The following is a 26,110-nucleotide window of genomic DNA, read 5'->3' as shown; positions in this document are numbered from 1 at the left end:
GAGAGGAAAGATCTTTTCCTAAAAGGCTAATAAAATTGAAAAAAAAAAAAGAAAAATAAGAAAACAATTTAAAAAGCCCAAAAGTGAGCCAGCATGTTGAAGCTTAGCTACTTTAGCTACTTAAATCCATATTTGGCTGACTTGAGTAACAATAGCCCAAATTTCAGATATTCTGCACATTAAAATTTCTGAAACATTTTGACATGTGCTGCAGGTACTCCAGGTATCAAGTTTGCAAATGCTAATGACAGCACTTGAATTTTAAGAAAATATATATTCAATAGTTTCATTTAATTGTGCAATAATTGCACACTGTCATATTTCTGGCTACAGTGACATAAGTTTCATTGAGTTTTTTAAAAAGATTTTATATTATTGGTCACACACCACCTAGAAAAGAATAAAAGTTGTGGAAAAAAATTATGTGTGAGTTACTCTCCTTTTCCTTATGCATAAAAAACATTCTTTGTTTTCTTCATAGAACTGCATATTGAAATTTATCAGTACCTGCATATGATCACTGTCTTTATCAACTCCCAAATTAGAATATTTTTGTCACTCAGATCAAGTTTTAGCTTTGATTGCACTTTTTTCCTCTTTCCTTAAAAAACAAACAAAAACCCCACTTAAATCAACATACTGGAAACTTTATGAAAACCACACTTTTTATACATGCCCATGCCCACATTCTGAACAGGCATTAGAATATTTATTTAAAAAACACAGGGCTTGCTTACCATGTTCACAACTTTCAACGGCTGGATTTTAGAGCAGCCTTTTTGAAATGAAAGTCTCCTGCTACTGTACATTCTTGCTAGTGATAAAATGCAATTTCACTGCATACAGCTAAGCAAAACCTTTTTTTACTGCTGAAGAAAAAGATATTCTCAACTGTTTTTTCTAGATTTCAAAAAGGAATAAAAGATGAACTTTTAGATTTTACTCAGAGCCATGTAGGTGACGATTTTTCTTCAATTAGTTATCATCCTGTCAGTGCCATGAATATTAGTCTGGACTTTAAAGAAAGATAGCTGTCCCACACAACTTAACAATGATTTACACCGAAGGACAATGCAAACCTGCTCTTTCCCTCCCCCACCTACGAATGCCACCATGCTTCATTTCTGCATTATCTTCTGGTAACCATCTCCGGAATATTCTTAAAAGCTGCTAACATGATACATTAGAATTCAGGCATGTGACAGATACAAAATTAAAGTTGACCTTCTCTGTCAGAAAAAATAAACAGTAACCATTAGCAGCTTTGTACCTCTGCATTTAACTCCCTATTTTCTGCCTCCCTAGTTTGGGTCCATTAACTGACTGGTGCAAAAAAGATCCCCGGCAACACTGACTCCCTGTGGATGTATTACAATCTCTGGATATTACACTTGACTATAACCTTTCCTCAACCTAATTTTACATTTGAAATAATTCAATCTTGACTTGGTCACACAACAATATTGTAGTCAAGAGTTGCCAAAATTCTGCAAAAACTTCTTATGTCTGCATGTCTGTCAACAACCTATGGTTTGCACTGGGGGCCATTAGGAATTCATACTAACAGTTGTATTTTCGTTATTTTATTAGTCATCCCAATGTTTTTTTTTGCTCAGCCTCATCAGTTATAGTAAGAACATCCTTTAATTCCCATGAAAATATATTTTAATTGTTATTTTATGGGGAAACATCCATTAAAGTCACTAGAATTCCAAAAGTTATTTTATGCTGTTGAATAGAGCAGAAAGGAAATTTCACATCTACAAAACTTCTAAAACTTCAGGAACCTTCAGAGTAAATAAGCTAAATGATTGCCATATTAAATTTGATTGAAATAAACACAGGATTCCAGCAGCAGATCGCACCAAAGCACCCATTACTTAGAATTAAATGGAGTAGTTATACAAACAGAAAAGTGATTTTGAAAACATTGGTGCTGCAATTCTGTCATGAACTTTGAAAAACAGTCAGAGTAAGACAGCACTATTGTGTTGACTCTGTCCATTTTCCAAGCACTGAGAATGATTTCAGGGAGTCACCATAAAAGCACATCCTGAGCCCTGCTAGGTCTTGATGGCAAAGAAAATGTATTCTCACCTCTATTTTCTTTCAACATCTACAGTATTTTTCTCTTGCTGTCTGCTGGGATTTCCCACATACTTTTTGTGTTTTCTTGTGTCTTGTCTCTCTTTGAAAGAGAGAAACCCACCATACTAACCATTAGACACAGTCCGTATTAAAGTGGTGGTGGGACAGGGCTTATCATTTTTCCTAAAACTAAAATACATACACCCCAAAGTCAAAAAATTGTCTTGTCCTTTGACCTAGGAAAAGAGAAATTTTATACTTCTCACTCCATCTGTGCAGTGGTGCATGCCATTTCCCTTTACATTTTGATATTTTCCTGTAAAATTCATATTTACTCTCTGCGGTGACAATATTTAAAACTTTCTTCTGTTTTCCAGTGCACACATAAATTTTAAAAAAAGTAAACTCCAACACACCTTTTTTATTAATGGATGCAGGTTGCTTTGACTTTATATAAAAGATATAATGTAAAGAACATTTGAAAATTTTCAAAAAAACCCAGAATTTCAGTGTGAAAAATGTCACTGTACTGTCCCAAGATTGTAATCATCCTGGTATCCTACAGGATGAGCTTCTAACTGCTTCTTAGCATCCCAGTTTGTAATACTTTATCTGACTGATTAGATACCAAACCACCTTCAGAAGGCTGGTGCTGAACAGATGTAGCAAAAAAAGGAATTTGTTTCTGCCAAAAACCTCATAAGCTCAAGAGCCGTTTAACTTAGCTCAGTCACATAGTTTATTTTGCATTAGAGGAACTTCTCATTTAATTTACCAGTCTATAATAGGTAACTTTTCAATATGAAGCTAAAGGTCACTATTATATGTAAGGAAAATTAAGCCAATGTTCTTGGTTGCCTTACAGTTCTCCTAGTTCAACTACTCCAATAAATGAACATGTACAACAAGCCGAAGGGCTTTTTATTACAAATTTAATTCATTTCTCTAGACAACTGTGAAATTTGCCATTGACATTAGTCATTACCCCAAGGCGAACTAAAAGATGATCTCAGTTAATAAATGATCCTTAACAAGGAACGCTCCTATCTTCTGTGATATTGGCACAGGCACATTTTATTAATGCAGGACTAGCTTCCTGCCAGAACACTAGCATTCATGACTATTTGGTGTGCTTGTTTCCTCTTCCTGCTCCTGATATTAATAATTATGCAACGGGATAATTAGCAACACAAAGAGACAGTACTATGTGCTTGCAGCTAGATTTTCAGCACGTTAACCTTCTGGGAAATAAAGAACAGAAGCAAAGAGTCTAGCCAAATAACCAATGCAGGTTGATTTCACAGTGTGTAAAAGGCTAATTATCTGTGAAAAGTCTGACCTCAAGTAACAAAATTACACAAATGTGCAGGCATTTTATCTTAAATAAAACTCAGATGCACTAGTTCATGATGTGACGAGTCATGGTTAATAACTGTCTTCCAGAACTATTTATCTATGTTTATAAAAATAAAAATAAATCCAAGAGAGAATTAACAGTCTGCTATAAAATGTTAACCAGTTACTCAAATAACTGCAAAGGTAGGGTAAAATACACTCCCGCTATCCTTCAACCACTGCCATGCTAAAAAATAAAATAAAATAAAATAAAAAAATACCCAATACATGACAGAAGTAGGTTAAGTGCATTTTGTTTACTGGAGACAGGCTACAATAAAAAGCAGAAAATATTACTACTTCTTTACAGATACCATGTGTAATTCATTCTGATATAAGAATATTTATCCACTAGCAGTAATAACAAACCACAATTTTTGTCATGAAAAAAATAAATTGTATTTGCAAAAAGCAAACACATTACGGAGTGTGTAAAAATGCAATATTCCCATTTTCTAGTCAGAGTTCCAATTTATTGAAGTAACAGAGCAGAAAATGCACTGACAGCTGTTACATTTTATTGCGAATTAGTATATACGTTTTATATCCAGTGAGCAAATGCATGATACATTGTATTCCAGTAATTGCCACTGGCTTTCCAAATGGAAACTGAATGATCTTAGTGCAATTACACTCAGGAGAGTAAGTGTAACAAGCTACAGTTCTACATTATAGCTCTTTAACAACACCAAGAATTTTACTCTGTTTTAAAAAATAAAATAAAAAGGTCAACTGTATATATAAAAAAAGAAATATATATTTATCCATCTACAGATGATAAAATGAGATTTTCTGCTATTCTGGCTTAGATTTGCTTACATATAACACAGACCATATGTTTCAGAAAGTTTGTAAGAATGATACTTAAGTTTTCTACTAGTTCAGACATTTGTTCAGCATCAATAGTTTTGGGGGGGGGGGGGGGAAGGGAAGAGGGGAATGGACAGAATGATTGGAAACTTCGAACACATAAAATCAAAACTTCTCATTTCACATAGGAAATAAATGACTGTTATTCCCAGACTACACCCTAATTTTCCAGCATCCTTGCATAGAAAATTAAACATTTGCCTTGAAAGATTTAACACATTACCTTCAGACGTTACATTTTAAATGTTTATTACCGTAGGCTTTTTTCCCTCCCCCAGTTATCACCTGAGATAGTAACCCTCCTAAGATAGCCCATGTGCTGAGCAGTTATTATTTCAAATGCATTAAAGGAAGTGGGGGCATGAGGGAAAAACATTTTATTTTTATTTTTTTACTAACCTTCATAACATATTTTAAACCATTTCGTTGGGCAACCAGTCTGGTGACAGCCTCTGCACCTTCAAGCTGTAGCTGGAGCGCTCGGTAAAGCCGGCAGTCTCCTCCCCTCTAGTGGCTACCAGCTCTCTTTGCAGCAAACAGGGGAAGAGAAAGGCCTTTAGAGGACCACCTCAGGGCCATTTGTGTCATTTTTCTAAGCTTACAAGGAGACAAAAAAGAAAAAAAAAGACCACAACAACCAAAAAGCCCCCCGCAACAAAAATCCCCCACAAGCCCACAACCAAATACATCAGAGCAGGCAGTCTATCACTGCAGCAAATAAAATTTATCAGTCATTTAAAACAATATGTTAGTAGTGACTATGACTTAATCAACACCAACCTGCTGACATAGATTTGCAATTTGAGCAGGTTATTAGTGATCGAATTAACAACATGTCACAACTTGCATCTGATTTATTAAAGGAAGCTGACTAATGCAACAGAGCTATCAACAACATGCATAGAGACATTTTTCAGGCATGCTGACTACTGTTGTACAGTCAATGGAAAAGCAGTATGAGAAACAATCTCTCTGATTTTGCTCTTTTGTTTGCAGGTGCTTATAAATTATTTCATACTGGTGTAACTGTGAAGCATGGGGATCTATGTCATAAACTTTTACCCTGGGAAGGGTCAGAATCTATGCACAAAAAAATTCACTCCTGTTACATCTAGTAAAAGAACTCAGTGGAAGGGCTTGGCACAGGGAAGCAATGGGAAAATACAGCATCCTGGGACATGCTGTGATCTCAGCAATAGAGTAGCCTAATCACTACCAGCTTTTTTTTTTCTTTTTCTTCTTTTGCTTTGCAGTTCTCATGATGGCGGCTTTTAAGAGGGCATGTTGAATACTAAAAGTGAGGTAACATGGTTTTCTGGAGTTTACCCATACGTCTTCCTAAGCATGTGGGGTGGCACAGGAGAAAGCACAACTACCCTATGTAGTCCATAGGCAGCCAGCACTTGCCGTGCTTTTGCAGACGTGGGCTAACATTGAACCAAGGCAGTTTATATAGCGCATGCATTTAAAATTCTTTCCCTTTTTCAAAATTTGTTTCTGAACAGGGCTTGCTTCGAATTCCACTCTTTGCTCATGTGTCAGGCATATGCATGTCCATCAATATAAAACTAAGACCTTTCACAGTTTTAGACAAAAAAAAAAATATTTCAGAGGAGCACTGTAAACACAGTTAGGCAAGATCTGTACAGATTAGCTTTGATAGTGTATCCAAGTCCAAGGGTAACCTGACCAGGTTTTCATTTGCACCCACTTTTAATTCTGAAACAATTAGTTACAGCCCAACTAGAGGCTTGAGAGCATTTTCATGAGAAACAAGAATTTAACATAAATCCACATAACCAAGGAAATTCAGAATTGAAGCTGTCAATTCTCAGGCCCAATAGAACACATAAAGGGGCTTGTTAATGCTGAACTAATTGGCATTCTTGGCTTGACAGTCTCAGCAGAGAGACCAAGGAGTGAATAAGCATGGAGACTAAACTACCCTCTCACTCACAGGTGGTCCCTCTAGGTTAAGACTAAAGCACATTTGGAGATGAAGAAATGAAGAGAAAAATGTACACCAAAGGTACTGTTTAATTTGTGAACAAGAAACTTTAGCCTGCACTGAAGGCGATGCAACCAATTCTTAACCAATGTCTAGTCTTGCTGCCTCAATTTATCCTATAAATAAGCAAAGGTTTTGATTTCCTTTTAAAAATTATGTTTCATAATTAGGGGGAGAGGCTGATACCCTCCAGTCATCTCCATCACCATGTTGACTTCTATGAAAATATATGAAAAATCTGTACCCGAAAAGCTGTTCTCTACAAACTAACCTGTACAATCACATTATTTTCAGACATGCACTTAGGGGAAGGACTTAACCTCTATCTCCTTCAGGTTACTTGATACAGGCCAGAGAGTAAATGTACCTGCAGTCTTAGCCCCCTGGTACACACAACAGCTCACTCTCCAGATCCCATGGAAAAGTAAGTATTTCTCTGGCATTCATTGGGAGGTAATAGGGGCTTATACCATGTTTGAGCCCCTATTTAGAGGTATGTCTCAATGAGCTTCAAAGTGTTACTGGTGAAATGATGCATCTGTAAGGGAGCAATAAGGGAGTAACGCTATTTTTGCTTCATATAGCGCTGAGCAGTTCTCCACAGAACAGTGTAAAATCTCTCCTATCTTTCCCACTGCAAATGTTGGATTGAAAAAGAGAGATATTGAAAATAAGATGCACAATATTAATACTGAAGGTAATTAATCACTGGAGTAAATTACTGAGGGGCATAGCTGATTCCCTTTCAGTGGGAATCCTTAAATCAATACTGGACAGCTTTTTAAAAGGTACATTCTAGCTAAGCTGTAAGTTATAAGATTCAATGCAGAAATCACAAAAAGAAGTTCTATGACTCATGTAATATAGGAGGTAAAACCAAAATATTGTCATGCATATTTTTGAACTTAAAATGTATTAATTTATTAGTTTTAGCCCACATGATAAAAAAAAATATGTATAAAAAAAGAAAAAGGAAAAGTAAAAAGTTGGGAAACAATGACCAAACCTAACAAAATAGCTCTGTAGCTGATGCAATATCAATGGAAATTAATAAGGAGATCTTGATCCTATGCATTTTTAAAGTGACTATTTGAAAATAACAAATTTATAACACTCCAGATTTTTTCGCTTGGCTAAAGTACTCTCAGTGCAGTAGTGAAAAGTGGTGACAGAGACAGCCACAGTTCCTGTGTCCTTCTTGGGACTGTTCATCCCTTTGAGCAGCCTCAGGACTGCCCTAAGTTGTTCTAGCTGGCAAATGTGTCCTGTAGCTGTTGTACTGGCTGATGAATAATCAGGCCAAATCAGGATCCATACACCTCTACACTCATTCCTCTGGCAGTCCCCAAAGTGTGTTTCCTAAAAAAGACTAGAGAGACAGAGGAAAAGTAGGAGGAGTAGCAAAGAGCCATTGTGATCAGAATCACATCTCCTTATTGCAGCTAAAATAATATATCTAAAAAAAATTATTTCATCCTTACTATCAATAGACTTAAAAAAAGGATAAAGACAGGATCTTCTTACAGAACAGAATCCTTCTTACAAATGAGTAAATTTAAAAGAAGTTATTTCACTGTGACACTTAAGAGACATCAGCACAATCTTGCTTGTGGAAAGTAGACTAAAACCTTTGTAATAAACCTTCCTTTTCAGAAAACCTAAGCCATTCAAAACAGAAGAATAAAAGCAAGTCTAATTTCCTGAGACAAACCCACCAATTCTAATGATATTACTTTAGAATTATGATCATAATTTTCAAAGTTTTTCTGGTCTTTTAGTGAAGAATCTTCAAAAAAAACCAATAAATAAACTGAATCCTCCAGTATTAAAACCTAAAAGTCACAGGTTTGACCACCACCATCACTTACTATTACACTTTTCTATGCTTGTTTAATACAAAAAATGAGATATGATATTCAGATCTCCACCATGTTCACTGTACATGTCCGCCTTTGGGATTTTTTCCAATGATGTTTACCCTCTGCAAAAACATTTGAAATAGAATTTATGATAAAACTTGAAAATTTGGTAGCATTTTCAATAACATAAACAAATTGCATAGTTAGTTATCAGTTGTTCAAGAGAATCTAAATGCTGAGCAGCTTGTTCACTATTGTTTTGTTTTCCTGAAAAACTGAGTAAATCTTCTAATAAAGGAAGAGTTATTATAGACAGATCATAAATGGTTCAAAATCAATCCAAACACTGCCTTATTCTTAGGGCCATTTAAACTCAGCAACCTACGTCTATAATTTTACTGACTCAAGATCTAAACTTTCTAATACCAGATTTTCTGGTTTACAGTTTCTGACTGTTATGCATGTGAGTGCAACACACAACTTTTAACACTTACACCATGCAAGTAACCATTTTATCTCAGACTCAATTTTTTTTTTCCCCTGAAGACAAAACAATAATGTAGAAATAGATACTAAATGTTGCTCACTACTGCTTCTTTGTTCTGCACATCAAACCAAATTCTACTTCCACAGTCCATGGGAGATAAAGGGCTTAATAATTTCAGGAATACCTTGGCTGATGCCCACTCATTTCAGCTGAAAGCACCACATGGGATCTGATGAAAGAAATGTAGCCTGGTAACTACTGGAACCTTGTTATTCTACCTTTACAGATATACATCATAACCCACCTGATGCTCTTCTTGGGATTTCCCTCATTCCTCTCTGCTTACAATAATTGAGGGCATTCCACAGTTACTAAGAAATAGTGCAAACAGGGAGGAAAAAATTTAGTGGCAAAACCACCCATAGTGAACTTTCAGATGAAATATCAGACAGTTTGAGATTGTGCTCTCATATCATCTGGCATGGCTGGAGATAATAATGGTATTTTTATATCCAACTACCAATCAGAACAACAACAGTACGTGATGAAGTTAAAACAAAAAAGTAAATTATGAATAGTGTGAAGAAGTAATGTATTTTAATTAATTTAAAATACACAAGCTATTAAATCTGAGGAACTGTCTGTCTGAGAAGATAAGGAGCCAAACAGATTGCTTCCTTTAGTGCTCCCTGAAACATCTTTCTAGATATGAGTCTTACTCTGCAGAAGACCAACTGGTCAACAGGCAATGCACACCCAGCAGCAGCAGCAACAACAGAAAAGAGCAGATCCATTTTCAGCTACTCAGTAAGCCATATTATAAACCAGCAGAAATGGAGACTGCTTACTGATATTGTATTTGCCTGAGCAGAGAATTGAGGGTGTTCTGCATTTTTGACAATACACACAAAGAAATGGATCAAGTTGTAGTTATTGCTCATGGGCAAAAGAGGAACATATTTAAGATTTTTCTGCAGATGAATGCAGAGGAGGCCAAGAAAAATATAATATAGCCCTACAGATGCACAGTAAGTAATTCTTTTTCCCATATTGCAGTATCATATGCAAGGGAACACATTTGCTCCAGGATTGCCAGTTCACAGAAGGATCAACGCACAGACAGGTTTGTAGAACCCCGTGTGAACCGACAGAGCTTTCCAAATTCAGGGCAGATGAAAGGGAGCAAACGATCTATGCAGTGCCAAATTGTATTTGGTGCTATAGATAGCTGATCAATGCCAGCCATGTAGCAGACCCTTGCTCTGACAATCTGAAGGTCTGCTCAGGTGACTACAAACAGTAGACGCAAAGAGAGAACACACGGAGCACAGCGTGGGCGTTATAAGTAGAGTGCTGTAAATTAGAAAGGCACACATTTGTAATTGGCATTGCTGACAAAGAAGTGGCACTAAAGTTACAGATGGAGTCAGAGCTGATGCTGGAACAAGCAGCCTAAATAGCTTGTCACTCTGAGCTCATTAAGAAGTAAAATGCAGATCAGGGAACAGCTAAGCAGCTGGGTCAGGTTGTTCATTGGCTAATTTAGTCTAAACAAGAAAGAGGGAAGGCATGAAACATGTTCTGGAATAGTGTAAAAGAAAGCAAGGAACCAGAAGGGTAGGGGTGGCCAACCACTTGCTGCAAGCTGAAACACAGCTTAAGAGAAAACACCAAAGCCAAAGGAAAAAAAAAAAAAAAAAACCTTGAAAAAACAAACCTCCAAACTTAAATCAACCTTCGCCTTCTCTTCCTTTTTTTTTTTTTTCGCTATTTCACTAAATAAACAAAATGCAAAAAAATTGGGGTTTCAGCTGTCTCAAAAAATCATTGGAATCCAAGAATCAAGTAATCAGCAACACACATGCCAGTCAAGCATACAGCTATCCACGGCTGAAGACCGACACTGACATATTCATACATATGTATGAGCGTCAGTATTTGCATGTCAGAGCTAAGCATGTAACAATGCAGGTACTTGGGTTAGAAAATTTGGCAAAAACCCCTCTCTCTTCTCAGAACTGAAGCCAGACCTGCCACTGTTGCAGTCAGAAGGCTTGACGGCAAGGCAGCTCAGCACCCTCTTCTCCCCAAATTATGAACCACCCGCTCACCTTCTAAAAACCGAGGCTTGCAATCAGCATCTCCCAACAAGCACACTTGAACTGAGGACTCTGCAAGCTCAAATTTCTGCCAGAAAACCTCCAGGGACACACCTAGGCTAGACACTTACAACAGATCCCCTCCCAGCTTTTCCTTCCTTGTTGCTGTTCCATTTTGTAGGCACTCCTTTTTCTGAAAGGGCTGCGTGGAATCAACGTGCAACAGAGAGGAAGGCTGGTACAGCAACGTTAACTAACTCCTCTTTGTAATTAAAGGCGTAAAATCTGCTCCACACACAGTCTTTATTTAGGTAAATTTCATGGCCGATAATCAGATCTTCTATGAAAGAGAAAGAAACAAATGAGCTAGAAATTCGTGATCTGTCATATTTAGAAGAAATCATCAGTCAATGCCAAGATGATTTTTATGCATGGGCATGTAGATATGGGGGTTGAAAGGGGCTCTTCTGTGATATTTATATCTTCTGTGATCCATTATCATTCCCCCAAAATAAGTTTTGTGATAGGTTATGACTTTTAAGAAATATTATGTACTGTGATTTGGCCAAGCAAAGGAGAGCAGGTGAAGGAGAAGTCACCAGAATCCCTGTCTGCATATCATATTCTGGCTTCCTGCAGAGCTCCCAGAGTCCCTGGGTGTTGCAGAAGATATATAAACTCTCAGGACAAACCCCAAAACTATCTATAAAAGTGTCATCATACTGGCAAGTTGTTGTGAAACAACCGCCTGTATAGATTTCATACTCCAGGTCCTCTTTCTTGAGATTTTATTGTCCTCTCTAACATTACCAATCTCCCTGACGTTTTCCACTTCATTTTCCACCCCTTTGTTTGATCTACTGTGAATAGATTTGTCAGTGCTGCTAGAAAGGAAGTTGATTTTTAGATTTAACAAAAAAGGAACTAAAAGTTGAGGGCTTTATCTATGAGGGAACTGTTATAATGTTCTATTATCCCTGCAGGGATGGAGAGAAATTCTTGTAAATGTTACTTATTTAACAGAATATTCTTAAACAACGTATCAAACTACTTAGTGAAATCATATGAACAAATCATAAGAGACTGGTGAATTGAAATGATTAAGGCTCGTTTAATTTCTTGAAACCAGGACATTTCCCCAACATGATAATATGGATTTGGGTTACAGAGTCTTGAAATAACTGCTGGAAAAATTTTCTGTCTTTTCTATTGATGTAGTACAGAGTTAGAAGATAAAAATTCAAAACACTGAGTAGAACATATAGGACATAGCTTTTACTTTCCTTTTCTTTTTTTTTTTTTTGTTTTATTTTTCAAATTATTATTTTATTTCTTAAAATAAATTTCTCTCTGTTAATGTGCTAATTGAAACAATTGTATTGATATTTCAAACTGTCATTGCTCTCCAGACAAACACTTCGTACAGCGAGGAAGTTTTATCAGAATCTATGTCCCTTTCCAGACATATAGAGAACATAATAATTTAATTATTCACATTCCTTTTGGTGCGGTGTTATAGACTAAAATACAGAAGAGACCTGATAAATTTCTACAGAATCTACAAAAGGCAGGAGGAGGATGATATGTCTCATTTATAAGAGCAGAAACAGGCTGTCTCAATAGTTATTGCAAAAAGTTTCCTTGGACAAGCAGCTCCGCTGCAAACAGCTCAGAGAGATTGAGACTGCGGACAGTTGCTGTCCCCAAGCCACACTGTTGTGCTCTGAGCTGGACAGGATGATTTGGTGGATAGAACAGGAGACTGAAAATCAGCAGCCCTCAACACTATTCTTTTCCTGATACATACTCCAGATGAAATTCTCCTCTATTCCAAAGGACCCAGATCAAGGAAAAAAAAGAGGCATTTTTATTATTGATCAGAATGTCATAAGGGTAGTTCAGTCCTCCTTTAGTCACACACTTCTCCAAAAATTTCTCTCCAAATGGTTGGGCAGTTAAAAAAATTGAAGGAAGTTAACCAGAGATGCTAAGTCTTCCTCTTCTCACAGTAGCCTCACAACAATTTCATATCTGTGGCATGTTTGGAGACAACAAAATGCAAAGTGTTCTAGAAATGCAGATTATTGTTGGTATTATGAACAGATATAATTTGTATTTTCTTCAGCATTATTCTCTTTCTGTGCTATTTTTTCATATTTATGGCTTTTGTGTATTTATATGCATCAAAAATTAATAAAAAGATTTATTAAAGAAATGACATTGCTATAATTACTCCAATTGGAAAATCAGTACAACTTCACAGACAACAAAGCAATATGTTGAATTTATGAACCTCGCCTCACTTATTTACATTTAGCATACTGAAAATATTTGAACTGTTTCATTGATGGATTGGAAGAACATTAGGTTAATTAAACTTGTTCTGCAAGCATCCTTTTCAGAGTTTGTATGCTTCTTGTATTGGTTGTTCTATAGAAGAATATATGTGTTCTGGAAAATACTTGTGTGGTATTATACTTAAGCTCAGCAGCATTTCCAATTTCAGTAACATCTCAGTCTTTCAAGTAGGTCTGAACCATACTGAAAAGTTTTACTGTTTGCTATGACAAGTGTGTTATTTTTCATTTTCTAGTTTAACTTAAAACCTGTAATGACTCTTCCTCCAATCTTTTGCCTTTTGATTTCTCCATTAGAAGCAGGAATTAAAAAGGATTTTTTTTTTTTGTAAATATAATTATTTTTCTTCTCAGCCTGTGGAGTTTAAGATACTAAAGATAACTAAGCTCTACCTTGCCTGGGTACCTAATTTCTGGGTTTGGGGTTTCTTTCTTATTAATGTTTTTCCCTTGGTGCCCCTAGAGAGGTCTGGGCTGATATAAGTGCTGTACCAAATATCCTGAGCTTTCCTCTGCTGTGTCTTATGAAACAGGATCTAAACAAGCCATCTGTAAATGATGACAATTATGACTTTGAGCAAAAAGCCTTTAAGTCATGAATTCTGCATCAGAACTAGAGGCTGAGATTGATGCAGTCACTAAAGATGGGTTCAAGTTCATGAGACTGTCAACAGTGATTTTGTTACTGTCTTTTTAAACTTTTCTGCAGCTTGCTGACGGTTTTAATGGGCAGTCAGACACCCTGGCAGTTTAGTACTGAATACTTTGGTTCCAGTTTCCTGCAATCATATGTGCTTTTGTGTGGTTGTAGCCCACACCCAGAAAAAAATTCCTTATCTGAAAGATCTGCACTCAAAGATGAGGCCTTTAAAATTCAGTGTATCCTAGGCATGAATCTGGCTCATTGCTGTCAAATTTATCACTTCAGAAAGATTGCAACAATGTAATGGAATTAATCTTTAATAGAATTAAGTGTTTGTGAATGGCTTGACTTTATTTTGCACAGAGACCAATGAAAATCTATCTCAATAGATCATGTTAACCCACAAATCTATGATGCTAGATCATTTTCAAGCTAGAAAACCAAACTGAAATCTGTACATTCCTAATCAGAGAAATTATATCTGGCAGTTCAATTATATGTGCAATTACTCATACTTCAATCATAGTAGATACAAAAATTTACTGTTTCATGCTAACTCTGTAAAAAGGGAATACATATTTATGAAAAAATATTTTTATCTTTAATTTTTTTAAGAATTTTCTTCAGGGATAAAATCCTAAACTACATTGTAGGGGAAAAAACTTGCATATACCTCTGAATCCGTCATCTGAACACAATTTTCATTACTCCTGTGCAGTGTTTTTACAAGTTTGGTTTTGGGGTTTTTTTGTCACATATTGATGCAATGACTAGTAGGTGATATTTGGGTTCTGTATATGTATTCAGAGCAATATATGCTAAATTTTTTTATGGAAAAAGAAAAGTTCTTTCTATTTTTCCTAGCATCAAAGTAATCCAAGTAAATCTTTCCTCACATCTGGCCAAAAGCCTCCACGGTAGGAAGTTGAAGAAAGGAAGTCAGCCTGTTCAGAGGCCCCTCCAAGCCCCTTGATTAAACACCATCGGTTTGTGTATTCCCCACTGAGATAATAGTTGTCTCCTACTACAAGGAATAGCAGTCTCAGCTGTGAAGGTTGTGGTTCAAATACTTGTTAGAGCACAGAATGGAGGGTTGTCACAACATATAAAAATATGTTAAGGTTTCCTCCTTTCTTCAAAAGTCGTATGGCAAAAAACAAACATTTAAAGTTAGAAAACCCCAAATAAAGAATCCTGAAATATGTGATGCCTTATGAATAATTGTGTTCTGTTTTCCAGTGGGGATCCTAATTCATTCAGTACACATGACAAATAGGTAAGGGGTATACACAATAATTTTAAGGGTATGTCTACAGTGAACACTACTGCACCATGAAAAGATACCCAGCTGGCTCCAAAACTGGAAACTCTCACAGTGTGAAAAGTGAGGTGACCTAATTAGTCCCAGTGCAAATACCACATTCACATCACTATACAGCTTCCTATACATGAGCTAGCATACCTGTGTGGCATAGCAGCCTGGCATACACGTATCCTCTCTTTTGGGACTAACTTGAATAAACTTATGTGAAGTGTATGTGGATTTGCCCTACAATTCTCAATTATCCCAAGTTCTTAATTATATTCAAGTGCCTTGCTATCGGAACTCAACATTTTTAAAGAAGAACTTATCAGTAGGTAATTAATATATCTTTACCTGTAGGCAATTAATACAGCCTTAAGATATTCAAGAAGAATAATGATTTTCAGCAGCCAAGAGTGTTTTAAAATAATTTATTTTTTCAGAAGATGGGTGTGACTCATTTTTTTTAAAATAAGACCTCTGAGAAGCATCAAGACCACAGCTGAATATTTGTCTGTGAGACTCACTGGAATTCTAGAATGGAATTCAAAAGAATTTTTCTCCTCTTGGAGAAAGGGAAGAGGGAGTAGAACTCCTCTACTCGTCTCATGTGATTTTTTTGGTGTTGTTGTTTTCTATTTTCCCTTTCATATTTCATTAATTTGGATGATTTCTAGTGAGGCTAATATTTTTAAAAATACAATAGAAAGAAAGATCCTTACAAGGAAACATTCTATTTACTCTTTATATGTTTCCAGGTTTGCTAGAGCCAGGAAAGGACACTATCGTGATGTGTTGTTTCTTTCTAGCAAATTTTGAGGAAGTTGCAGCGAAGAAAATAGCCCACATCCTGACTAGCCTCTCTCAGTTAGTTCTTTATTTTTGTGTAGCCTGGATTTTAATTTCAGTTATAAGAAAAAGTACCAAGTGTAACACCATGAAGCAAAAGTTTAACTGAGGTAAAACTAGTTTAGATGGTTTCAAACCTCATCATTACCTTTTTTTACTGGCTACTTTAATTAATACTCTTCACAGAAAGCAGAGGGGAGTTAACTGAACCATTCTGATTTAATATAACTGAAGAGGTAATATTTTATACTGTGCTGGATTTTAGTATTTGTATTAAGCCAAGTGTTTTAGTGTTTTACAAACATGTATGAAAGATCTAACCCCGAGAGCTTACAATATGAAAAGACAGATGGAGAATGATGGGTAAAAAAATCCCAGATAAGAAAACTTCCTTTGTCTAAAAGCAGTTTATTAGAATCCTTACATTCTAAGAATTAGTATGCAATTTTCTGTATTATTCAGAGCAATAGAACACATGAAGGAACATCTCAGATGACCGTCTCTTTTTCTTTTCTGTTAGCATCTCAGTTGCTCTCAGGAAGAGATTGTTTTCAGGCACTTTCCCAGTGACTAACAGCCTTTTCCATTCATCAATAGAGTTCACTTGAAGTCAGGCTGAAGATAGATATTATCTTAGTGAGCAAAGTCAGGACCAACTAATTTCAGACCCTGGAATGAAGTATAATGTAAAACTGTTGGACTTTATTTTTTCTTTAGTCTTTTCTATCTTATATTTATCATCCACAATTGCTGCTATTTTTTCTTTTCTTTATGAATTAAATTAGAACACAATTAAAGCATCTGAATAAAAACATTTACTTATTTTACTTAAATGCATGACTTTTCCTGAACACAATAACGAGCACAATTGCAAGCCATGAATAGTGGACTGTTATTCCCCCTTTGCTAGGTACAGGTATTAATTCTGATGAATATCCATGTGCACTTTTTTTTTCCCAGAAAAGCATGAGGAGAGGTCAGAGGTAAAGGATACTGATTCCTTTGAAATCACACTTCTCCTTCTAATAAGCAATGTAGGCTTTTGTTCAGCTGCTTTTGCCACAGCAGCCACAGAAGGATGCAGCAGTTTGTCTCTCACTTAGGTACAAAGTCTTGCAGGTCCCAGCCTGGCCCTTCATCTGGCCTCTCAGACTTGAATCAGGGCATAGTAAGCCCTGAAATCTGTAAAGTATAGCAATTCCTGCTCTGCTGCAAAACCAATCTAATCAGCTAGAAAGAGAAGATTTTGTTTTTCTTTTGGTCTGGGATTTTCATTATTAGATGAGGTTTGTTGGGGTTTTGCTATCAGGGTTTTTTCTATTTGCATGACAGACAACTAAATTTAGGCAGAACAGCATTCTTTAAAAGACAACAAAAGAAGGAAACCTAAAACTAACCCCTACTGGTTTTTTTCCTACTGTAAAATCCTGAAAGGCCTCATACTTTTATAAAATATTGAAGTATCTGAGAGAAAAATGCATTGGAACCAGAATTTTCCATATGACACAAAGTTCATTCCCCTTATACTAAAGTACATACAGACTCAGTTGTATTTCTATATTGTAAGTACTTTTTAACCTGTTTCTTCACCAAATGGCCACAAATCTTGGCATATTACCTGAATATATACTGGAAGGTTTGAAGAGATTTTGTTAAGAGATTACTTTTTTATCTATAATCTCTTTTACTCTTGTCTTATCCCTTTGTTGACCTCTGCAGTCAAACTACCTTCTAACCCCCTACAGACACAGAAAAACAGAAGAGCTCCTAGTAGGCCATGTATATATTTTTGGCTGTATAATGTGCAGCACCTTAATGTATTGTTAGGTCTTATTGTATGAAAGTAAACACCAATTATGTAATTTCCTAAATATTGAAAGTCGCAGGCAAAAATGCTGATTCCTTCCCCACAATGCTTCTAACAATTTTTCATTAGGGAAATGCCTCAGACCTGTGAGATATAAGCTCTTCTACTGCAAAGAAAGAAAGAAAAAAAAACCCAAACAGTATGACTATTAGTAGCTGAAATGAAAAAAAGACCTCTTTTTAGGGAAACTAAAATACATACAAGAAACAGAAGTAAATGTTCCCACATTTGGTTCATTCTGCCTACTTTCATTTATTGTTATTTACAGAAGAAAAGAGACAACCCTTTTCTCTGCATTAACTTTTTATTCTTACACTATGTACAGTTTTAAAATTTAACTTCTGCTTCTGGAGTCTCTGCAATCAACACTTTCAAACTTCTCATTATCCATGAAATTTGAAATGTTTTCACATTACTCAATTTGAAAATTCACAAAACATGTTAAAAAAAAAAGGGTATGTTTCCTCTGGTCAGCAGTACTCTAGCTTTCTGCTGAGGAGGGACAAAAACATTTAGAAATAATTTACTACCATTTTATTCATTTTGAATAAGTGGAAGATGCTGATTGCTTTTTAATTTGGTTAGAATGATGAAAATATGAGTACTTCTACAAAAGCATATAAGAAGATGCATACAAAAGAGACATTAAAATATAAGATAAAAACCAAAATTTTTAAGACCAATTGTTATGTAGTGACCTGTTGCCTATGGGTTGACTTCAAGAACAGACTTAAGTTTTTTTATTTTGTTAAAAACTGACAATTCTCCAGCAAAAGAACACTGTGAGGCTCTTGGCAATGCAGTGAGATGATTTCAACCCAATCTGCTGGAAGTCTCATGGGATCAACACAAAACCAGGATTTATAAGAACAGAAATGAAAACTGAACTGGAGACTTGGCACTATAGTTTTCTGCTAGGACACTCACTTCTGCAGTTCAAGTCCTGGACACAATTTCTACATACATATATGAAGATGCAAATTCCGAGACAGTCCTTTACATGTAGGTCAGAATTCATGGGAACCACTGTTAGGGTTGAAATTACAAATATTTCTGTCCTGCTCTTAGTCTTCCCTCTAGTCCCTTCCACATCACACCCACCCTGCCCAGGTGAGCTGCTCCTCCAGAACCAGGCAACCTTTGGATTTAAAATTCCCATTACGAGCAAAGACATCAAAATTCTTCCCACGTGTTGATCACGATGCCTAAGTGCTTGTTTAGATCTAAATTTAACAGTTTATTTATTTATTGATAGATGTTAATGTCCCTTGCCATTCATTTTGTCCTAACTACAGCAAATTAATCTGGCAGCCAAAATAAAACAAAAATGTCTGTATGAGTAGTTACATTAATAATACCCTAATTTCAGCAGAGGACTGCTTTACTCTAAACAGGGTTTGTGGAAGAAGTAATTACATGTAAAGAATTTAAGTAATGTTTTGTTAGATGAGAATATTTAAAGTGCTGATATTTACAATCTGTTCAAGGCTACTTTCCATTTCTCCTCCCTAGAGTGATGCTATGACTCTGACTTTTAAGTATGTTCTTCAGTTATATGAATATCAGCTCCTGGTGTCCTGGGAGTTAATATTCAGCTTGCAGACTTCCTGACCTTAGCTCATTTTATAAAACTAAAGTTTTAGTACATTTACAGTTTTCAGGATATTTACAACCAAACTCTATGTGTACTGGACTGGGATAAAGCTAATCAAAGAGTCACTTTAACACTTTCCTAGTATAAAACACTAAATTTAAAAAAAAAAATGGGATTATAATAGGTATTTTGAAGTACTCAGTTGTTCAGCTCATTATTGAGGTGGATTGAAAGCAGACTGAATGGCCAGGCCCAGGGTGTGATCAACAGCAGAAATCCTTGTTGGAGGCCAGCAGCAGCACCTAGTAGCGTACCCCCTGGGTCAAGAGCAGCTCCAGCTCCATTCAACACCTTCATTAATGTGAATGTGAATGGTGGGACAGATCACACCAAACTGGGAGGAGTAGATGATATGCCAAGCAGCTGTGCTGTCTTCCAGAGCGACCTTGGCAGCGGGAGAGATGGCCTGATGGGGCCTCAGAAATTTTAACATGGAGAAGTGCAGAGTCTTGAGCATGGGAGGAACAGCCAGGAACAAGCAGAGGCTGGGTCCACCCTGCTAGAAAGTGGCTCTGCAGAAAAGGATCTGGGGATCTTGTTAGATACCAAGTGACCATGAGCCAGCAAGTGTTACTGCTGCAACAAGGGTGAGTAGTATCCTGGGGTGCATTAGGCAAAATATTTTCAGCAGATCAAGAACAGTGATCCTTTTTCTCTACCCAGCACTGGTTAGGCCACAGCTAGGCTGCTGGGCCCAGTTCAGGGCTTCCCATTATAAGAGACACATGAAGATAGTAAAAAGAGTCCAGCAAAGGGCCACTGAAATGATTAAGGAACAGAAGCTCTTGACATATGAGGTGAGGTTGAGAGGTTTCTGTTCAGCCTGCAGAAGAGAAGGCTCAGGGGGTTCTCATCCATGTGTACAAATATCTGAAGGAAGGTTGCAGAGAGTTTTCAGTGGTACCCACTGAGAGGACCAGAGTCATTGGGCACAACTCGAAAATAGTTTCCTTCTAAATATCAGGAAACAGATTTTACTGTGAGGATGACTCTGCAGAGGATATATTCAAGGGATATCTGGGAAAGGTCTTGGGCAATTGCCTCTAGGTGGTCCTGATGAAACAGGAGATTGGACCAGAAAACCTCCAAAGGCGCCTGCCAACCTCAACCATTTTGTGATTCTGTGATTCTGACATACTTCCAAGATACTTCATTGAAAACTGTAGAAAACCTATTGAAACCTAGAACAGAGCAGATGAGGAGTAAAATGCTACCAAACCTAACTAGTAGGAAAGGTTAAAGAGAGACTGGGTAATGAAACCTAATTTATTTCAGTTAGATAATTCAGTTAGGGTCAGAGGGAGCACAACATCTCAGATACCCTTTCAGGGGCTGAATATCTGGAGCTGTCCCCATATCCTGAGGCTCAGATTTGTGGCTTCATTGCACTCTTATCACCAAAATTTTGACTCCACATAAGTCAAAAACAGCACTTAAGGAAATGTTTGCATAGTCAGCCCAAGATGCTTTCCTAGTGCGTAAAGGAGCTCACATGAACACATCTTTTGTCAGTATGGGCTCACTGAAGTAACTTGACATCAATTCTCCCTTTTGCTCGTTTTCACTGAACTTGGCCTTGTCATTTTTTCTATTGCTAACATGAGATGCCTTAAAGCAAAAGTTCTGTGAAGGGGCCCACAGCCACATTCCAGGAGTGTTCCCTTCCCACCCTCAGGAGCCTGGATGCCTTGCAATGTGAATTGCCAACTGGTACACAGCAAAGAATTTCACATTTCAGAAATAATAGTAATTCTTAAACAGTGAATTTGCATAACAAAATTGTCCCATAGATAATTCAATCCCTGAATGGATTCAGCCAGAAGTCACACATAGTAAAAATACACTGAAGCAAATAAGACAATCATAGCAAATAAGCAAAGAAGATACATTGCAAATTTAGTACCCAATGGAGTAAGTGTTGAGTAGGTAGAGAAAATGAGTAGCTGCTAAATGTAAAGGCTATAACTTCATTTTGCAAAAACTCTAAATTTGCTGATATTTTGAGTTCCCTTCGTGATAGTCATAATTATATTTCCTCTTGAACTTCCATGTGATCAAATCTTGCTCTCAGGAATGTTTGTAGAAAGATATACCATCATGAACATGACTGCAAAACTGCATTCATTCCAGCTTAGTGTAGGACCAACTTGCAAGTTTCAGAGGAAATATAGCTGGAAAGAAAACAAGTGAAGGTTTTGAAAAAGAAGAAAATTGATAAAAAAGCCCCCAAACAGGCACTGAATGAAAAGGCACAAAGTATGTGAGTGAAGAACAACACACAGTACAAAATTGCATATATACAAGGATATTTTGAAACTACAAGTACTTTGGTTGAGTTGGGGTACTAAACATTTTTCAAAATGTCTTTCTAGCAAAATAGAGATTTGCTTTTTTTCCCAAATAAAATAGATCAGGTAATTTTTTTCACAATATTTTTCAGTCCCGTTTCCTGAAAACATTTGACAGTGAACAGTGAACAGATCATAAAAGACACACTTTGCATTACTCTACCAGGTATACTGGTTTATAGAAAGGCAGAAAACATCTGGCTTCCATACATAAGGTAAACTTTGATGACAAAGGGGAAAAATATTTCCCCAGAACCAGTCTTTCTTTGAAGTCATAACCACACATAGAAAGATGATGGACTGTTTCTTGGGCCCTTACAGTAGTGGTAAGGTGAAGAAGGAAGACAAGAAATAGTTCTCAAAACTTTCTGACCAGAGACCTCCTCGTGGACTAGTTCATTATAAAGAAAGAGTTTATTGCGGATCCTGTGTAAAGAGCTCTGTAGCAGGCAATTATGACTTGTTGGAATAAGAGCTGGCTAGAAAATGAACTGTTAACTGACAATACATCAGGTTGAAGAAATACTCTAATTAGAAAAATTATAGAATGACTAAGTGCTAGCCATGCTGACACTAAGATTTAATAATCTTTCTTGTGAAATACATGAAATGGAAAAGTAAAAAAATTTGTTCAGACCTATGAGGCCTAAATAGATTCCCCCGTAAAGTGATCCTACATAATCTCCTCTACTAACTCTACCAACCTATATTATTTAAACTCTGTGGAGTATTTTAAAAATGCTGTAATAAGAAAAGGCCTCATATGATTGTTTTTACAGTTATTGATAATCACATATGAAAATACTAATAGTTAAGAACAATATATTGGTTTTGTTATATTTAATCTTTAGCAGAGTTATGTGAGAAACTAATTCAGTGAAATCCCAAATGTGTTTCAGGTTTTTCAATTATTACTATTATTAAATATGTCTTGTTTCTTAAAAAAAAAAAAAAGGAAAGGCATGAGGCTATAGACTAGTTCTACTTTCATTTGCTCATTTTTCTCACTTCAGGACATTATGCCAAACAAATTAACAAAATTCAAGGTATCTTTTACATGAATATACTTTTTAAGGTGAATGTTCAGTGTATCTGTTAGTGTTTACTTCAACCAGTGAGATTATTTTCTTATTATATGGATTATCTCCCTCTTTCTAAAATATCTTATAAGTCCTTTTCTTACAGAAACATTGTTGCCTACCAAATTAGTTGACTTTCACCTTGTGATTTTCTTAAAACACTGATTACTTTGTAGGGATTTTTACCCAACATTATAATTCCTCTTTGGTTAAAAAAAGCATATCCTCTCACAATGAAGTTCTCAAAGGGATGAAATGTAAATAGTCAGATAAAAATGTAATTTTTCTCACTAAACTGTTGTAGAAAATTATAGCATTTTAATAAGATGTGTTGTATTCATGGATCAACTGAATGATCCTATTGCATTTTACAGGAGGAATGTGTTTTTAACATTTTTTTGCTAATACAATAGGATTATTTTAATATAAATGATACCAGACATCTCTTCCTTTTCTTTTTTTTTTCTTTACAAGATTTTCAATTTAGAAAAACAATGCTTTACATCACTTCTCCTACATACTTCTTTAGTTTTGTTCATTAGCTGTATGTTTTCAACTTAGTTTGGGAGAGGCTTTTTTCATTCTCAGTAATTGCTCTCAATTTAATTTTACTTAATAATAGCAATATTCAAATATCTTCTCTCGAATGCAAAGTTAGAGGTACCTGAGTATTTTATTTGGTGGCAAATTTAGCTCTAAAATATTTAATTGTGTGCTATAATGCAAAAACAACCAGTGTGACTACCAGAAATGCTGCAGCTGTATCCCAAACTATATCCTAATTTCTGAATAGCATGATAATGTTTAAGAAAAAGAAGCATTCTCTTGTTATTAGACCAAAGGTTTATGTTCCCAGTCAAATAAAACTATAGCCAGGAGAACTGGCAGACATGAATTTTCTGATGATCACTGACAAGTGACAGCCCCTTTCACATGAAAGGTCCTTGGAAATAAATTGCTATTTCTGCCACAACTCTTGTGCTACACATCTGTGTTAAAATAATTTCTGGTTGGGATTTGCTTCAAATTTGGCTAAAACCTCAAAATTGCTACTGTGCAAAAGACTAGTACAAATCACCAGCTCTGCTCCATTTGCTCTTGGAAAAATGAGATGCATAAATACAGGAGCACTGATTACAGAACAACTCAGAGGAAGGATTCCCCTGCTGAGTCAACATCAGATGCTAATGGATAGCCTAGATTTTCATCCATGTCTGTTTTACTATTTGCCCTATGCTGCTCTTTATTGGGTTTGAAATCTTGAAGTTTTGCCTTGAAAATAGAGATGCATTTTATATCATCACATTGATGGCATTTCCATATGTATCCCATTAAAGTCACATCCTTAATACAAACTCGTTTCTACCCTTCTCATCTTAAAAGCAACTTAAGGGTTCCATGGTTATTCAGCAAGTAGAGTTGATCCTGAGGAGAAATTAGGAGCAAACCACCCATTTTCACCACTCCAGTGGTTCCATGCACTCACAGTTTGAGGTGGTGGACAGGAGTACTTGGATTGTCCCTCTGTCTTGGTCTGGGTTTCTTCACTGAGAGTGGATGCCACAAGGGTAATTTTGAATAGGGAGACTGAGTGGAAAATGATAGTTAGTCAATCAGTTACATTTGCATTTGAAAAACAAGTGATGTGATAATGGTAAAAGTATATTTTCTTCTAAAGAGAACACCATGATCTATAAAAGCATAGCATACCAGAATATCTCATTGCCGTTGTTATTAAGAAATAGTGTCAGTTCTTAGAGTGGGAAAGGCAGCACCATAAATTTAAATTTTAAAGTATATTTCATCAGTTTCTCAATGAGCTCAACCCAAACTCCTATCATGTAGAAGATGGAATTTCTACCTATTACCATTTCTTCACTCTCATACAACATTGGAGGACAAAGAAGATATGAAGACGCCTTTAAAAGGGCCTATTCTCCTCTGAGACAGTTTGATGCTGAGGCAGCTATTTAGCTGAACCATTTACCATAGCCTACTACTTACACATAATTTATTAATGTGTAAATCTTAAATTAAAAAAGTATTGAAAACAGCTAATGAGTATGAGTATTCTGGCAAGGAAGACATACAAATTATAAAGCCTAATATGAGAAATGCAGAACTAAGTGAATCATTGTCGGTGCTCATTCTGGAAAGTTATGCTTTTGCTCTTATTTCCAGTGAGTGAGGAAGTCACTTCCAGAGAAAAAAGAAAAAAAAGAAAAGAAAAAAAAAGGAAAAAACCCAACATAAAACAAAATGAAGCATACTTTTCTTTAAGGTTCTACCTTTGCATACTCTATACTATGTCTAAACTAAAACAAATTTATTTAAATAATAAGACTATATCTAAATTGTAGCAAATTATTTTTGCACTCCCTCACTTTTAATTACATTTACTTTTGATATCTCTCTCTGTGACTCATTTTACTTCTTGAGATGCTTCCTTTTAGTGCATCTCCTACCTCATCCTTTAATTTTCCTAACACTAATTCAAACCCATAAATATAGAAGCCAAATGAAGGTTCACCAAACCCCTTGTGCACTCGAGCTGCCAAGTTTTGCACAGCTCTACTTAAGACTCACATATGTGATCACTCACTTTGAACAAGCTACAATCACAGCAACCAAGGAATTTGCACCAGTTTAGAACAAAGCCTGTTTCTTTCACTTGAGCCAAAGCTATTGGCAAAGAACACAAAGTACTGGATTGGCAACTCAGCATGGATTTAATCCAGAATTCAATTTGAAGCTCCATTACCTACAAGCCTCAGCCTTCATATCAATTGAGGAAATGCCTCCTGCTTTTGATAACATAAAGGACCAACTCCCAGTGGAAATACATAAAGTTGTGCAGTGGCTCAAGAGCAGCTATGCTAATGGAAGAGCCTTACAGTCTTTCATGAATGTAACAATTAGGAGTTGACAACTCCACTGCTCTCCCCCAAATTTTTATTGATGTACTAGAGTGACGATTTCCCATGGACAGCCTGGATGACCAGAACCTGTGTTTTTGTTGATCTTTGAGAGAAAAAAATGGAGGTGGGTATTATTCAGGTATTATAAATTCACATGATACAAAACTGTTTAGTTTTGCTTATGTCACCAAGACTTGGCTGTTGCAGTAGCTCAAGGTATAAATCTCTTATCCTTGTAAGCACCACACTTGGGCTATTGAGCTGCTGTGTTTATCACTGCCTTTTT

This window comes from Ammospiza caudacuta, chromosome 2 (assembly GCF_027887145.1).
Source record: "Ammospiza caudacuta isolate bAmmCau1 chromosome 2, bAmmCau1.pri, whole genome shotgun sequence".
Lineage (NCBI taxonomy): Eukaryota > Metazoa > Chordata > Aves > Passeriformes > Passerellidae > Ammospiza > Ammospiza caudacuta.
The sequence above is the reverse complement of the archived record's forward strand: the minus strand, read 5'-3'. Positions refer to the sequence as shown.